Here is an 18,135-nt window from a genome sequence, read left to right as displayed (position 1 = left end):
ACAAAGAAAAATTATTCTCTCAGCTAACTCCAGCCTCCTGGTCCAAGCCTGATAATTGTTTGCAAACCATATATTTGATATCTAAATCATGTTCAGTGGCTTTAATTCATGATTGTAGATTGATACAGTCCTCTCTGAAAAATATATTTATCTTTTGCAACACTCATCAAACACTAAATACCTAACTAGGTTGCAAGAAGAATCTTTAATTCCGTCATTTTGCTCTGGTAATTGCTTTTGCTTCCTTATGTTTAACTAGAGTAAATGAACTATAATTTTAAATTTCTCTTGACACTTGCTATCTGACATTGTATAAAACATGAACAAGGTTGTGAATGCTGAAAAAGGTAACTGTAACAAGAAGAGATTAAAATACAAGAGTATATTTTAAAGGCTGATGCAAATTCAGAAAACCATTAGAATTTTATCCCTAAATCAGTTTCCCAGTACTGAGGTGCCATATATTGTATCTGGATATTTGTTATTGTCAAATAAAGCAGAAACTTCAGCATGACTAGAAAAAAAAAAAATGTATTTCCTCCATCTCTTGCTGTTAGCAGAGTCCCACACTGAGAAGAAGCAAAAATTCTTCTTCAAAACAAGGGGCAAGTGACTCTCTAGAAGACTGCTTCTTTTTAAAACACCCGTTGAGGACATAACATATATCCTAAGTAATTAAGCGTTCTCTTCTGACTGACTTTTTTAGACTTTAATTTCTCAGGATTTATGTACCAGTTTCCTGAAATGCGTGAAGTGTTGAAGGTCTGAGATGGGAAAGGCTTTGTTTGCATACTCAAAAGCAGCTGTACACATATGTTTTGACCACTACCACCTGCGTGTATAGTTGCTAGAATTTACCTTGCAGACCTGATTAGGCCAGGTGTTCTCACACACAAAGGGAACCTCTGCAAGGGTTATTCCACAATCAAGAAGATGCGGGTTTACCTGTGAGAGTTTTAAATGCTGGCAACAAACACAACACTGTGTAGGGTACTAATGAATTACCTTCAGAGGACTTCAACAATAGCAAAAAAAAAAAAAACCAAACCATTGATCCAAATATTTTTATCAATATTACTTTTGTCCTAGACCACCTATGTTTTTAAACAGCTCTTTTCTGGGGGGCAGAGAGAGAAAGGGAGATGTTTATTAGCACTTCAAAAATGAATGAAAGAATAAATAATTAAAATAAATACTACCTACTCTTTCCACCAGCTTCTGCAAACAATCTTTTTAACAAGTTTAAATGTATTCTGCTTCCAACTAGGATGAATACTTACTGCTTGATTTCAAAACACAGGGCCTAGCGATCATAGTCTCTTCTAAGGTACAAATGTGTAGCTCCCACCCCCTACAGCAGCGCTGGCATACAGGGGGCAGATTACAGCCCAAAGGATCACAAGGATCATTCTCTGTCTTTACGGGAGGCTTGCAACAAGGAATAAAATACCTAAAATCAGTCTTAAGTGCATAGGTGAAAAAGATATCCGGATATTTGCAAAGCCTCAAAGGAAGTGACCTAATTTGACCAACGGTAGTGTAATTATGTTCCATACATACTTAGAGAAGACTGCAGGCATTTTCTGAAACTAAGTTACGGACTACTATTACTAATTAATATTGTCCTTCAGGCAATAGAGTTCTTACATTGTAATTTTTTCTAGGTAAATATTCATTATTAATGTTTGGAACTGCTTAGTCCATACCAAAAAGGCATTTTTAAATAAACAAATGGTTTCTATGTTATATTTTTACTGAGACCTTCAAAGTCCATATCTCTTGTGTTGCATGCACAAAACAAATGTGGGGCACGATTTTGATGTTAAATAATGTATGTTATTCATAAACTGAAGTATTCATATGATAATTAAGGTTCTATGCATGCTGCACAAGAGGAAGAGCAGTCTTACAAGCATTTATATGAATGAATGAGGGAGGAGATAGAAAAAAAAAAGACATGATCTGCTGGAAATGTCAAGAAAACCAAGGGATTTTTTTTTTTAAAAATTAAATGAATATTCAGCTCGCTGGTTTGGGATGAACATGGGAAGAACTATATCTCTGAAGAGGAGTCCTAAAGAGATACATTTCCTGGGAAACTAAACATTGCAGCATCCAAAGATCAGTTCAGCGGGTATTTTGAAAGCACAGATTAGATCATTAGATCTTAGTAGATCAGTGCAAAGGCTCGCTTAGTTTATGAATGTAAATTAAATTATGTAAAATGTAGATATTAAGCTGCCCAGGCCATATTACGAGTGGATTTTCCAGCACATAAGTTGTCACACAGAAATTCTGAGGGACTCCTCTTTGGCTTAGGTATCCAAGCACAAATAAAGTTTGGCTCTCAAGATCCTCAGTTACTGACCAGATCACCTTCCTTTATGAAAAATTCAGAACCACTATCTGTTGCTTAAGGTCTCCTTCTTTTCATAGTACCAAAACTCATTCTCAAACCCAGAGAAACATTTGTCCAGATCAAAGCTTCATCCTATAGTAGCTGCTTGCTATCTCCCAGTCTTTGATCTCCTGAATCATTGTTTACTCTTTTACACATTAGAGCAGGCAGGAAGCATAACACTAACTCTTTCCTTCAGGGACCAGCCCAGATACTGTACTGGATAAAGCAGAGGACTCCTGTGCTTCGCCCATCCTATTTTCCCATAATTGTGTGTTTTCACACACCGTCCTTACCTCAACTTCCCAGGAGCACATCCCATGACCTTGAGTGCGCCTAACAGAGGCAGCAAACAGACACAGCATTTCGTGCAGCAGTTTCCAGGCTCTGCTTCTTGTTCTTGTAGATCTTCTGGGAACGTCTTCAAGGATCAATGAGTGACTCATGTGAATCCTTTCAAGAAAATAAGGGTGCCTCCTGCTGCCAGGAAAGGGTAGCTCCTTGGGGGTTGTCACTTCAAGGAAGTTCTAGCAGCTTCTAGATGTCAGCTGTTCTTGATTAAAGGATGTTTGAGCCTTTCTTTACTATAAGGCATGGTCCCCAGCACCTGCTGGGTGCTGGCACATGAGAGGTCTCAACTTAGAGCTTCAGGAGGATGCAGATCTGCAGATCTGGGAAGGCCTGAGGCCTCCTGCAGAGGCTGGGGAAGGGAGAAATGGTGTCCTTGCCTGCAGGAGGTGTACGGTGGTGGTGGGTTTGTTACCAAGTAAAGTAGCTGTGAGACGAGATCAGCAGACTGTATGTACAGTTTCAGAGACGAGGAAGAAGAGATTGGTCAGATTTTCTCCGAGACCCTGCATGTACAAGATCACCAACCCCCACCTGTACTGGGGGAGGGACAGGCAAGGTCTGTTCTCACTAGACCAGGAAACACAGAGTCCTCTGATGGCAAACGCTGGAAGTTTGTGACTTCTGGCACGAGGAACAAAGCTCCTGCTCCATCTGTAACTACAGAATAGGTTTCATGCCCAGGTAGCAGACAAGGGGCTGGGAGCAATGTCCAACAAAACATCTGAGCCTGCAGAACCTGAGCCACACAGGAGCACTGGGAGAAAGCCACTGAGTGATGGAATTGGAAGAGTCCCTGCTGCAGAGGATGAAGGTCCTGTCTGCCTACCTGACCTGCTGTCTAGGGGGACTTGTTGCTTGCTGAGGGCTCAGATCTGGGATGTTACAGAGACTGCTGAAACTTGTCTGACTCTTGGCCTATTACCTCTGCTGCTCTTCCTCATGGGCACCAGTGGTATTCCAGGGTGACCTTGAGCATATCAAGTGTGACTGCATGGCTCTGTGACTCTGTGTCAAAACCATTGGGGTCCAGGTAGTTTGTCCTCGATCCTGCTGGAAGGGGTGAAGAACTTCAGGAGAAGTGAGCACACCATGTGATCACTGAGACCTTCCCTTCCTCACAAAGCCACAGTGCTCACAGTGTCCGGTATTTGCTGTCCACTGCTGGAAGTGCGCAGCTTCCTACAGATAGAATTGGCTGAGTATAATTCTTGTATATCTTATATTAGTATAGGGATCAATACTGGTTCTTTGTTATTATTGTTAATTATTTAATCTTATCCTATTAAATCTATTTATATTTCAACCCTCATGTTTCCTTGTTTTCCCTGGTTCCCTTACCCAGGTGGGGAGAGGTCATCGGGTGATAAAATGATTGTCTAAACGACAACAAATTGTCATGGGTTTTCTGAAACCATAACAAATTGGAACCAAGGACAGGAGAAATACAGAGATCCTGAGCACACAGGGATAGTGTTAGGAAAGCGAAAGACCACTTGCAGTTGAACCTAGTGAGAGATGTGAAGAGCAGCAAGAAAGTCTTCTTCAGGTTCAATAGCAGCAAGAGGAAGACTAAGGGAAAAAATGGACTTGCTGCTGAATGAGATAGGAGGCCTGAAAACAAAGGATACGGAAAAGGCGGCAGAGGTACTCAGTGCTTTCTCTGCTTCTCTCTTTACTGGGAACCCCAAGTCACAGAATTCTGGCTAAATGAGGACTTCTTTTTTAAAGGACAATCATGTTGAGGAACACTTCAACAAGCTGGATGCGCACAAGTCTATGGGTCCTGATGGGATGCATCCAAGAGTGCTGATGGGATGCATCCAACAGTGCTAAGAGAGCTGACTGGTGTAGTTGCAAAGCTACTCTTGATTATCTTTGGAAGATCATGGCAATTGGTGGAGGTTCCTGAGGACTGGGAGGGAGAAAATGTCACTCCTATCTTCAAGAAAAGTAAGAAGGAGGATCTGGGGAACTACTGGCTGATCAGCCTTGCCTCAGTCCATGGGAAGGTCATGCAGGAAATCACATGGAAGCTGTTGCCAAACATATTAAGGGTAAGAAGATGACTGGGAGTAGTCAGCATGGATTTATGAAGGGGAACTGATGCTTGACCAGCCTAATAGCCTTATACAATAAGATGACTTGCTCAATGAATGAGCAGAGAGTGGTAGATGTTGTTTATCTCAGCTCTAGTGCAGCTTTTGACACTGTTTCCCATAACATCCTCATTGACTGACTGAAGTGATCAGTGAGGTGGATCGAAAGCTGGCATTATTGCTGGGTTGAAGGAACGTGATCAGCATTACAAAGGTCAGCTGGAGGACGGTCACTAGTGGCATACCCCAGGGTTCAGTACTGGGGCCAATACTGCTTAAAATCTTTATTAATGACCTGGATGATGGGGCAGAGGTGCTCAAACCCTGAGCAAGTTTGCAGATGAGAAGTAGTTGATATGCTGAGGGGTGCTGCCATTCAGAGGAACCCTGAGAGATTTAGAGAAATGGACTGACAGGAGCCTTGTGAGGTTCAACAATGGGAAGTACAAAGTTTTGCTCCTGGGCAAGAATAACCCCACGCACTAGAACAGGCAGGGGCACAACTGGCTAGGAAGCAGCTTTGCAGAAAGTGCCCTGGGGGCCCTGGTGAAGGAGCTGACCAAGATCCAGCAATGCATTCTTGTGACAAGGAAGGCCAACAGTATGCTGGGCTGCATTAGGAAGAGCTTAGTCAGCAAGTTGACAGAGATAATCCTTGCCCATTACTTGGCATTGGTGAGAAATCTGGAATGCAGTGTCCAGTTCTGGGCTCTCCAATACAAACAAGACATGGACATACTGGAGCAAGTCCAGTGAAAGGCCACAAAGATATTAAGGGCTAGGAACATCTGATATATGTCAAGAGAGCTGGGACTGTTGGAGAAGAGAAAGCCAGGGCATGGGGTAGCAGGCAGATCTTATCAATGTGTATAAATGCTTGATGAGGGGGAATAAAGAAGGCAAAACCATGCTCTTCTCAATGGTATCCAGTGAAAGGACAAGAGGCAATGGGTACAAACTGAAACACAGGATGTTCTTTTTAAACACTTTTACTGTGAAGTTGGTCAAACACTGAGGCAGATTTCCTGGAGAAGTCGTGGAGTCTCCATCCTTGAAGATATTCAAAGCTCAATTTGACAAGGCCCTGAGCAACCTGCTGTAATTGATCCAGCTTTCAGCAGGGGGATTGGACTGGATGATTTCCAAACCTCAAGCATTCTGTCATCCTGGTCTGAAGCACTTACCACTTCCTTTAAAGTGAGCTGACATCTTTTTTTTGCTTGCAGTGGGGTCACAGCTGGGAAGGCCATCATGTCTTTCACTAACCCTTTCCAACTTGCTGTTGGCTGGGGTCAGTATTGCACGCTGTTGTAGCTTCAGGTGGTTATCAGCACCTTACTAAATGAAAGAAAACCTTAGAACTGAAACAGCCGTCTTAAGCTATCTTTTTTCTTGATTTATATTCTCCCAGTTTTCATAAATGGAGGAAATCTACCTTAACATTCTTATACTTTTTATAAATTTCCAGCAGATGGTGAGAGTGGGTGTGTGTTTGATAAAAACCACATAATCTATTTGAGAACAGCACTAAAAGAATAGCGTTGCAAACACCTAAAAAGCCTTAGGTTAAATAATCTTACTCTTAAAATGATCATATGGGTGTTTTATTGGTTAAGGAGTTGAATGTTTAAGCTAGAAAAGTGACATTATCATCATTAAAATTATTTTATTTTAATGTATCACGCAGTACCATTTTGAATGGGATTTGAATATTTCATGAAGCCCTGTGTTATTGAGGAAGATATTCTAGTTATCATCTAAACATTAATAATTTGAAGAAGAGAAGATTATCCATTGTCTTATTACCAATAATTTGGGCAAACTGCCTGATCAGCACTAAAGATGTAGCTGTAATATCAGCCTAGAGCTGGGAATGATTTGACCCTGCCTGTGTTAGTCATCCAGCTGAAATAGGAAAAAGAACCTTTTGCACAAAGGCTAGAAAACATCTTTTTCTTCCTGATATTACCTTAATTATCAGGTCGGTTGACGAATTTGATTTCAGATTCATTTTGATTTGTGTAGATGCGAGGATCTTTCCTTATTTACTTCAATCCATCAAGCGATATAAAATAGGTAATGTATGTTTGAAGTGACTTCCCCAGCCATGAGTTCAGAACTTGAGGTGCTTAGGGGTAACCGAAGTCAGCCATGCCCTGCATGTCATGTGGTCCATGAAACTGTTCCCTGTCATCTCCATATCTGAGATGAGGTTTGCCTCCCATCGCGAGCACGCCGAACGGATTATTCAAAGGGTCCACAAGTCCTATACACTGTCAGTGCTTCCAGGCCTGCGAGTTGCAAAAGTAATATGAATCCTGTGTATGTGTTCACTTCCTTGCACACATGTGTCAGCAATCAAGCTGTATGGAAGCGCGTAGAAAAGAAGTTTTGGAGAGGTAAATTCAACACCAAGAAGTACAAGAGGTAGCAAATGGAATCCGTGAAATAATATACATTATATTTTGTAGCACCCAGCAGAAAGGAGGACATTTTGTTAAGTTATCCAATATTTTCCCATTCCAGTTCTATCAAACTCATAACATAAAATCTACAGTTAGGATTCATAGAAGGTTTCTTTCAACAGGCATTTCTTATACTTTATAAACAATTCACTCAGAAAAGAACGTCAAAGGAGGAAGCCTTAAGTGTTATTTATCTATCACTTGCTGGTGGCTTAGTGTTTTGAGCTCTGCGTGTGACAAGGGAAGTGATACAAGTACTATCCTCAGTGAATTACTTGAGAGAAAAAACAGAGAACACTGTGGGAGGACAGAGGGAGAGAGGTGGTTTTTTTTGCTTTAATTGAAGGGATCAGATCCTCAGCTAGCCCATTAAGTCAATAAAGCTACTCTCATAAACAACAGCTGAAAATGTTGGCTTTTGCCTTTGTGATGTATCTTCCTATTCTGTAGTGAGACATGTACTAAGAAAAGGCTTGGAAAAGGTTGGCTGAGTGAGTCGACTCAAGAAATTGGAAAGAGACATGAGGAAAAAAAAATCTCAAAAATAAGAATAGCAAGCACACTGAGAAGGGCTTACATCGAACAAACTGAGCAGATGATAAGAGATTGAGGAGTGGGCCTTGGCTAGAGCCAAGGAAAGTCTTAAGGATGAGAAGCTGAGGTATGCCCAAAATACAAGCGAAAGCGAATGGAAAGCTTTGTAAAGGGAATTGACGTGATCAGAGTGAAGAAATTTTTTTACAGAGTAAAATCACTTTCCGATTTCAGCTGCTGGGTTTTTTTCCTCTTAAAATGTTTTGCTACGGTATGCTTATTTGCTGACTGTTACAGATTTAAGGTTGTGTTTCTTTCTACTGTGTCCCTCCATCCATCAGTCAAGCAGTAGCAGTTGTGAGACAGAACCTGGGAGAGGGAGGAAAAAAAAAGCAGTTTCCTCTTAGACAGCAGAAGGGGCAGCAAGAGGGGCACAGAACAGATGAGAAAACAGCCAACTCATTTACAGATTTTCTCATTTGAGGTTCTTGATACAAAAACATTCCTGGTTCTGATGTGCAGACTGAGGCTTGTCTATATATTTATAAAATTAAGTGAAGTGCAAATCACACTAGAAGATTTATGCTAACGGTGTTTCTAAAACACACCAAAATGAGTAGAATGTATCACCAACTGCTTCTTGCAACTATACTTCTTCCACAGAAACATTTTTAATAGCTAAGCAATTAAAATAAAGCAACAGTCCAATAGCTGAACCTAAGGCTTCTGGATCCAGTCCTGTACCTTGCCAAAGACTCCCTTCATGACCTTAGTTGGCCGCCTTCTTCCCCAGTTCTCACAGAGATAACAGACGCATCTAATTCAAAAACAGCGTTGCTGAAAACTCCTGCTTAGCTGCTTCTTAACCCTCAAGGTGCCTGCAGCACGTGAGCATGTTACTTTCTAGCCTTAAATGTTCTCTGGGTGCCTACATTTGTGATTTTATGGTGTTTCCAAATTAATAGGACTGAGCAGCTTGTCACCAATCTTGTATTTAAGCCTGGCTGGAATACAGAAACTAGAGGGTCATCCACCTAAGACGACTGGAAGGCTCCATCTGGTTCTGAGAGTGCATCTGGTACGCAGACAGAAGAGCGATCCTCACCAAATGCAGCTGCAGCTGCTATTTTAAAGTACAGACAGAGGACATGCCCCCTTTATACAATAGTCCAGTGGCGAGGGCTCTTGTCAGGACGTGTGAAACACAGATTTAGTATCTTTCTCTTCCTGAGGGAATTCAGCCTCTCATTTCCCACCTCTCGAGAGTCGTTTAACCTCCTGGCTAGAGCTTATTTTGGGTGGGAACATTCTTCACCTCTTCTGCTGAAGCAGTGCTGCTGCGCAGAAAAAATTCCAGAGCCACTGCCTGTGGAAGACGAGAAGGATGCCTGACTCCCACGTATGCTTTAGGGAATCCCATTCACAATTCTGGAGCGTACTGTGGGAAGTGAATCTCTCAGCATTAGGCGTTGGGGGGGACACATACGATAGTTTTAGCTTTCTAAGTCCCATATTGAACCTGCTTCAATTGTAGTTTACCCAAAAGAGCGTCATGCAGATAAATACTGACAGTTCAGATACTGATGTAGGGAATGCAGCATAAGTATTTTGAACAGAATGTGCATGTATGGGTTTGAATTTTATGATTCATGTCACAAAATTATGAATATGCATGGAAGAGTACATTACTGTTTATAAGACTTGCAATACCAATAAAAAGATACATTCATTAATAAAACATTTTTGCAGGGAAATCAAATGGATTTGGCATTTTTAATAGCAAATTGAAAGTAGTTATATTTTCATTTAACCAGAACATTTTACAACAGAAGAGATTTGGATTAGGTATCGACAGAGTGTCACCTGATAAAATGTGTGGTGAAATTTGAACAGCAGATGTCTCACCCAGGGACGCTTCCCTGAGGAAACAGCAGGAACCTCCTGTACACTCACTTTGCCTGGCATTCATCTCCCGACCAGCTGCCAATTTTAAACTATAGCAAGTCTCTCAGTTTATAGTCCTTTCAAGCTAAAATCTGTTACATTTGGGGAAAAATAGCAATACTTATGTAAATCAATAATTGCATTGTATGTAATACAGTAAATCCATAACATGCCTAGAGTGACACTAACAACATCATGCACGGGTGTGCTATCAAGCAACACGTACAAGGCGATTCATATGCATTAGAGTCTGAATATGTCTTGTTCAAGTACTCATTTTGTTTGGCACAAACAGCCCTCTTTTTGCAACCCAGGAATAAATATCGCTTTGTTTCATCACTTTTTTTTCTTCAATGGAACTATTTGCTAAGGCTAAATTCGAGCCTCCATTCACATCGCAGCTCTGCCTACGGTCTAAATACACTGCACAATGATGATTACTGATGTCTGCTGTCTTTCATTCCGAGCTGCAGAGCACTGGTCAAGCAGCCATGCAGAGGTTGGTGAAAATCTGGTTTCTTCATCTGAATGAGATTTTCAAAATTAGAGGCAGATATGAGATAATAATAGAAAAGAAAATACTGCATGTCTGTGGAAGTCACTGTGAAAAGAGCCTTAAATTAACTACCCTTTCATTCTGTGTTCTACTCTCCTGTTTTTTTGCCTCATTGGTGCTGGGTTTTGGTCCTATGCGTCACAAAATGTTCCAGTGCTGAATACAGGCACAATTTTTACAGCTTGCTTTGATGCTTCTCTGAATAAATCAAAACTGAAAATATTCTTCTATTATTTTAAGTGAAACCACATGAAAGATGGCAGCTTGATCATCCGAGGGAACTGCGAGCTGAGACAGGTGCAGGTAGAGTCAATTGTTACAGCTGCTTTGTGATGTACACTCAAGCACTTCCCACTGTCAAACAGAAATAGGGTTTCCAAATATTTTTTCACAGGCCTGTGTGAGATTTTAGCTCTCAGTGACAGAAGTCTGACCTGGAGCAGATTGAAACTGGCAGTGCCAATATGCAAGTTCTACCTTTACATATGGAAATTATCGTTCCTATGAGCTCCCCAAGATAGAAAGACCTCCTGAGGGAGTCAAAATTAGTAATGTACACATTTGGTACAATTTTACAAAAATGCAAGGAAACAGTGCTAAATAAGAGAGGGATTTTGTCATATCATTTCTAAAGAAACCACAACTCAAATACCACTTTCATATTGGAGCCTGACAAAGATAACGGGATGCCCATTTGGCTCCGTTTGTAATTTGGCTCCATTCGAGTAGTCTCATGCTTAATCAAAATTTAGAGCCTGGGCTCTGATTTCTAGTTCCCAGTTTCTGGATGACTCACATTTTGTCTTTTCATTCGATTTGAAATACGAGAAAGGTCTCTATCACTCTTGGAATTGTGAGGGACCTCCACCTCTCAACCACTCTTAAAACTTTTGGTTCTCCAGCTTTGAAGCGTCACAATATTGCTGCCATTTGGTTGGTTACAAGTTGAGTTAGATCCCCTCTAAATTTAGTCTCATTGCTTTCCATCTGAAGCAAGACACTTCTACTGAAGAGTGAAATTCACATCATTTCTTCCTCTTTCCACATTCACTCACAGCACGTATGCTCTTATTGGACCATTTCTATTTGTAGTCATGTCCTCTGCCTTTAGTATTTGTTTTCCAAATAATACAATTACACTTTTTATTGCTATTATTATATTTTTTATTTTCAATTAAGGTAACTCATTTATATCTGCTAAATAACAAATGGCATATTCATGGCAAAACTTAAAACTAGCCTTTATGATTTTTTTTGTTTGCAAAACCAAAACATTTATTTGTAAAAAAAGTCAAAAAACGCATCAGTAGCCTTTTTAAATATTGGTTATGGGTAACATTTTAAAGGCACTTCATTCTCCTAATTCCCACTGATGTCAAAAACTCAGATTGTTGCCTAGGAAATTTTTACCCTCCGTACAACGACTGTGAGACTGTTTTGCCACAGCTACAGCAATTTCTTGTCCAGCAGAACTATTCAGGTGGAAGGCTGTGGTGAATGTGACTTGCTTGACTTGATTTTAGTGCTAATATTTTCTTCCTGCAAGACATTTCACATCTATTTTCTTTTTTTTTTTTTTTTAAGTCCTTCAGTCTGCACTGGTGCAGAGTCAAGACAGGTTTGAACTGTGCTGCTTCCTTGGTTGAGTTTCATCCTTTTTCTTAATGAAGTCTGAGAAATGCTAAGGGAATTACATCCAGCGATTTACCAGTTGGACCCCTGCCCTTCACTACTTGGAAAAAAGCAGTGCTGAAATCTGTCTCCTGTTTTGCTGGAGGTACCTGAGAGGTAATGTTGGAGTAAGTTTGGTCACATTTTGATAATATAGGTGTCTCTGATTCCTGCCATGATGTTTTAAGCATGGATTTTGTTACTGTTATGGGATAGCTATGATTGATGATCTCTTAGTGATAGGTACAGACAGTGTTCATGCAGTCTTTGTTATATCTAGCTTTTCCTATCTCTACCACAGGATTTTGCCCATTAGCATGATGTAACTTGCCTTACTGGACAATTTCTTTCCTCTCAGAAGTATGAAAGGAATATTTTTCTTCTCAAGGACCATGACATGTAGCCTTCTATTAGGCTTCAACTTGCTTCATCCTCACCATATGAAATTATTTAGAATAGGACTATTGAATGTCTGGTATGCCCCTCTATTTCTATATTTCACCCAAAGAAATTTTTTTTTAGGTAGAAAATGACAAAGTTGTCCATTTGGCTAGGATTTCTGGAGTCACTGTCTGGGCAAGGGATAATTCCAGCGGGTGTGCCCAAAGTCCTAGACAAATGTCCATAGTTCACATATGGTGCTTTTGATACATTGTACTCACTGTACATGCATTGTAGAAAAATCTCTACATTTACAATAAGATTGCCATCCATACATGAGCCATTTGTGTAGCACTTTGGTGGTAGGTGTTTCGTGTCCAAGATGCAGCCTCATTGCACAGGAGCTGTGTAGCATATAAACGTATATCTCTGGCCACCAAAGCTTAGAAAAAAATTTAGGAGCTTGGATGTGTTTTGCAGGAGATTTAGATGTGCACATTACCTTTTCACTTAGATAGTATGCTCTACCTTCTATTATAGATAGTATATCTACCTTCTATTTTATGACCAAGGAAGAAAATCTGAGGTACACATAGTGACTTCAGCCCAGTGAAGACGCAAGTAAGGCTGGAAAGTAGTGGAATGACTGAGAGAAATGGGCAGTCCACTGAGCACGCCTCTAATGGGGTTTGTCATTTAGGTATGTGAGTGGTAGTTGAGCTTCTCTTCTAACTAAGTCAAACTCATGTCTTTCCATAGCTTTTTGGAGTCTTAATGTAAATACAGTTTGCTTTACTTAATTTGGCAATAAAATTTGTATATGTATTGGGAAGTTGTGAGGAAATGCAGAATCTGTGAACCCACTGTTACTGTTGAGACTGAGGGCTATAATGTTCTACAAAAGTTTTTGCTCCTACCTGAATCTCCTAAAGCGGATTAAAGGCTGAATGACATCCTTCCCACACACACCCTGCTTTGGAACAGCAACAGGAAAATGTTCTGGTTTGCATTTTTCTATCACTTTTCCTCTAATTAGTTGTTTCACACATGAAAATATGTTTGCTGCTTTTATTTGCCCTGGAGGCTGCCTTTTAATACATTTATCTATTGAGATTATTTATTTTTACACATCACTACAGAAGAGTCACTTTGAGTACCATATTTTCTAATATGAAAAATTCGTATGCTTTGAGTATCTAATATCTTCACATCAGCAAGTAATTTATTTCAGTAGGGACAGAGCTATGGAACATATCTCAGTTTCTATGTTTGTGTTTTGATATACTGATATGTATTAAAAGTACATGGTAGCTCTGAGCATGGGTGGATGACTTACATACGTCTATTTATATTCCATTACTGACCAAAGAATAGAAGGCAAACTTCAGCAAATTAGATGGAACCTATTAAATACGATTATCATGAGCATTTTTTCTAGTGAGGGTTAAAAATCATTTGACTTAAAGCTCTTTTCCATCGTCTGTACTTTATTCCTCAGGATATAAATCCATTTTGTAATTACTCCCTTCTTCTTATCTCAGAAACTTTGCCTGACACACCATTCCATATGTTTATGATTCTCTGAATGAAAAAGTGTTCCCTGACAACCATTCAGATTTTTTTCCTTTAATTTCCATTTATGCCTTATTGTCTTATAATGTTCAACTGAAAATATATGTTGCAATATTGTGTGACATTATCTGTATTACTTAAGATTTTATATAGCCATACATCAACCAAACATCAGATAAATCTCATGCTTCTCCTTTTTTTTCCTACATCTTCCCTTCCAGAGCTGTATAGGTAGTAGATTCAATTTAGTCTCTATGACAAGTTGACTTTAAGCATTTCTTACAAACCTCGAACAGAATACATCTGCAATTTTGTTTGCAGTCACTTTGAAAAGTGAACTGTATATATATAGCTTGTTAACCCTTCTCTGCAATTTAAAAAAAAAAAAAACAAAACAAATGAAAAAAATTGTTAAATATTTGCATTCAGCACTATGCAGTATTGTTTGCAGACCTTCACAGATTTACTAGCATTTGCAAATTGAGGGAGTAATCCAGCAGCACACTGAATAAGAGCTTCAGGACTGGAACACTATATAATGTTACCTGACTAATTTGCTGGACTTTCTAATAAATAACTAAGTTACACAAGAAAGGTATTCAGATGATTTGTAATCCTGCAATAATGGCTTCTAAATAGTTAAGATTACACTGAGAGATGAGAACCTTTTTCCCCTATATGCCATATACCAGCAGGGGACAAAATCAATCTTGTGAAGGCTCTGATTACTTGTGCTGCAAGTTTCTTGTCAGCAGATTCAAAACGTGCAGCAGAATGAATCTTCTACAAGGTAGAGGTGCTGTCTATCAGCTGGGCATCTTTCCTCCCCTCTTTCCCTCCACCTTAACTTCCTGTGGAATATGTGGTTGTGATAAATTAGAAGAGGAGAAAATACAAGATGCTTCAGCACAACCATTTTAATCCTCTACTGTCAATGCAGAGGAAAGGTGACACCAATTTTAGTGTCTTCCAGGTGAAAAATGTACCCTTGAAGTGGGAATGCGAGGAAGTTAAGGAACAAATGAAGGAATTGCGTATGTCTAAAATATAATGCTACTTGAGTGTATACAAAAATATTGTGTTCAAAGGATGAGGTTTAAATCCATTAAGGACTATTATTTAGTCTGGAAAAAAAAGACTGAATAAAATTCAAGCTGAAACACAGCACTTGCTAGAAAGAGTCTGAAAAAACCCTAGGGCTAATGCAAGCATTTTGGGAGGGTGAAAATCCTGATCATGATCTGAACAGAATGTCAGAGTTGGTCTTTAGCATTTTAGTAATCCAAACTAAATCCGTATCTGGTCATTGCCAAATTTTGGTGATTCTGTAGTAAAGATTTGGGGAGTTTCTACCTGAATTTTGAACAACAGAACTTTAAAAAAATCCTTTACGTTTTTTCATGAAATTTAAGTTACTTATGGTAAGCTAAGAAAGAAATTTGATGTTTTGAAAGGACAAAATGTATCATGTGCTTTCACCATGTTTTCTCTCAGTACTATAGAACAGGAGCTTGTGCCATCTTGCTGCTTTGGTGAAGAGAAGTGGCAGTTTTGCTGCTTAGAGGTCTAATAGCCAGGTCCAATTTGCAACACGTGGAATTACTGCTTCCTTCTCCCCATCTTCAGTACTCTTTAATAGCATCAGAAAGGAATTATAAATTCCCAATAAATATTCCCAGAGGAATGCATCCTGGACAACTTGAAGAAAAAATTGCAAAATTGGGAACTAAAGATCATTAAAAATGTACTGTCACAGGCCTGTCCTGGTCAGTGCGGAATTGTGCTATGCAGCACCTGACAATTTGCATGGTTCATGAGAGTATTATTTTGTTCAGTCTTCCAATAATTGCAATTAGACAGACAGGTGGGTAGGTGAAGAAGTATCATCTTTCCATCCTGTAGATGGAGAAAGATATGGACCAAATGGTCCAACAAGGATAGAAGTATGATGTTAGTCCTATTCTCCACTTCCAAATTCTACCCATTAAGCCATTTTGTCTCCCAAGATTCTTGCCTCCAGTGTTATTCCAATTTATGAGCCAAAATTGCTAATTTTATAACTGTTGGCCTGAAATCCTATTTGAAGACAAAATCCCAAGAAATGTTTCATTTTAGCAGGCAGGTGACTGAGAGTTTTATTAGTTGTCAGATTAGTTGATATTTTGTTCTGCATGCTAATCAAATGCCCAAAGACCTAAATTACTCCCAACACTCATCACTCACACTGCCCCTCGCACCGACAGAGATACACCACTGTCAGCAGAAGTGGGAAATCACTAGGTAGAAAAGTTAATCTGAAGAGATCTGCATTTCAACTCTTTTCCTGCAAGAAACCCCGTAGAAGGGGTAAACAGACCACTGCAATCTTCAGAGGGCTTTGAATGGGCTATTTCATCAATCCTCCAGCTAATGGTTGAGTGCTGTGGGAGAGGAAATGAGAATGACTATACTTTTTCATCTTTTCTCATGATCCTTGGGACGCAGCACTATAGATGCCATTGATTTCAGGCCAAAAAGATGATCCTGCTGTGTTTGTGCTTCTGTCACCAGTAGCAACATAAATCAGCTGTTTTCCACACTGTTGAGTGCCGTCCTCTGTCCCATGCATGCCTGCATCAATCCTAAGTAAAAAATCATGTACTGGAAATTGCAGTTTATTTAAACAAGCGGTAACTTGCAATGAAATTGCCATCATAGCATATGTGCCTGTGAGAGAGTTTTCTGTTCCTCAGATCCTCCCCCAGCCTCTTACTCTACTCCTGACAGATCAGAGCTGAACTCAGGCAGGTCTGTTCGAAGCAGTGCTCATTATCTGAAAGGATGAAAACTCTTATGAATGGTAGCCAGTCATTGAGTATGGTATTGTCCTGTGCAGGAAACTGCTGTCTTGATAAGATGCTCTGTGGGCTTTAGGTTGAAGAGCATTGCTGAAGACCTGGGAGAAATTAAGAGTGGCATTTCAGTTACCTCCAGCTATGTCTGCTCCCACCAAGGTCCTGTAGGATCACACAGGTGGGAAAAGGATGGAGGAGCAGAGGCACCAGGCACTCTCCGGACACGAAGAGGCAGCATTCAGGGGCCTGAGACAACTGCACAGATTCATTTTGTGGCAGTGCTGCTTAGACTGAAATTGCCCCTACACATTATAGAGAAAGAGTTAGAAAAATTCTCTTTACACTGCCACCAAAAAAGACGAATAAAAATGAGGGCACTGTATAGATTACAGTAAAGGGAGACTCAAAGTTGGCCATTGCATTTGAATTGCAAAGTAGCAATCAATTAGTTTATCATTAATCAGATAATTTTGGGGATCGTGAATAATATGAAATGAAAAGAAGAAATAACTAGCAGGATAATTTTCAGGAACCATCTCTCAGCTTTATAAACTAATCCTCCTCTAATGGCCCTTTTTAATGTAATTTATAGGTTCATCATTACCCTTTTTGTATTAGTAATTATTTCTAAAATACCAAAGAACCATCTTTTTTTCAAGGTCCTTCTATGTGCCTGATTTACAGCTAGGCTCGTGTTGGACTCTGTCTTTCTGAGGTTTGACATTTCAAAATATTTATAGCTCTTTTACATTAATGCCTTTCTCATGAATCTGAAGGTGACCGTTATTTCTTTCATCTTGTTGTAATTAAATGGATCAACTATAGCTTTATTATTTCCACTATTTATCTGTGCAGTGCGTTAAAACATTCAGATTAGCAAGTGATGTTGAACATTATGTGAATTATAACAAACAAATATTTCCTAAAACATAGGCTACACTTGATGCATTGGCTAAGAAATTGTTCCAAGCGAAAGCACAAAATCTTTAATATTTTATTGATCAGATCTAAACCTTCTGCCCAAAGTGGCAATTAAATTTCAATTAAACTGACTGAAAGCATCATATTAAATTTCAGCACTTTACGAGCTATCAGATAATGCTGCAGGACAAATCTTTAGTATGATCACACTCTTTTCAAATTATATTATCCTGTTCATTCACAATAAAAGTGACAGTTTTAGGTATACTTTCAATATTTCTTGAATATAAACCCTCTAATGAACACATTTTATTGCCTTTAAATCAATTATTATTGGATATTTTAATAAAGTGAATTGAGCACTTTGTTTTACACACTGCTTAGAAGTTATTATATTTTGCAGTCAGCATGG

Source organism: Rissa tridactyla, chromosome 4 (assembly GCF_028500815.1).
Source record: "Rissa tridactyla isolate bRisTri1 chromosome 4, bRisTri1.patW.cur.20221130, whole genome shotgun sequence".
NCBI lineage: Eukaryota > Metazoa > Chordata > Aves > Charadriiformes > Laridae > Rissa > Rissa tridactyla.
The sequence above is the reverse complement of the archived record's forward strand: the minus strand, read 5'-3'. Positions refer to the sequence as shown.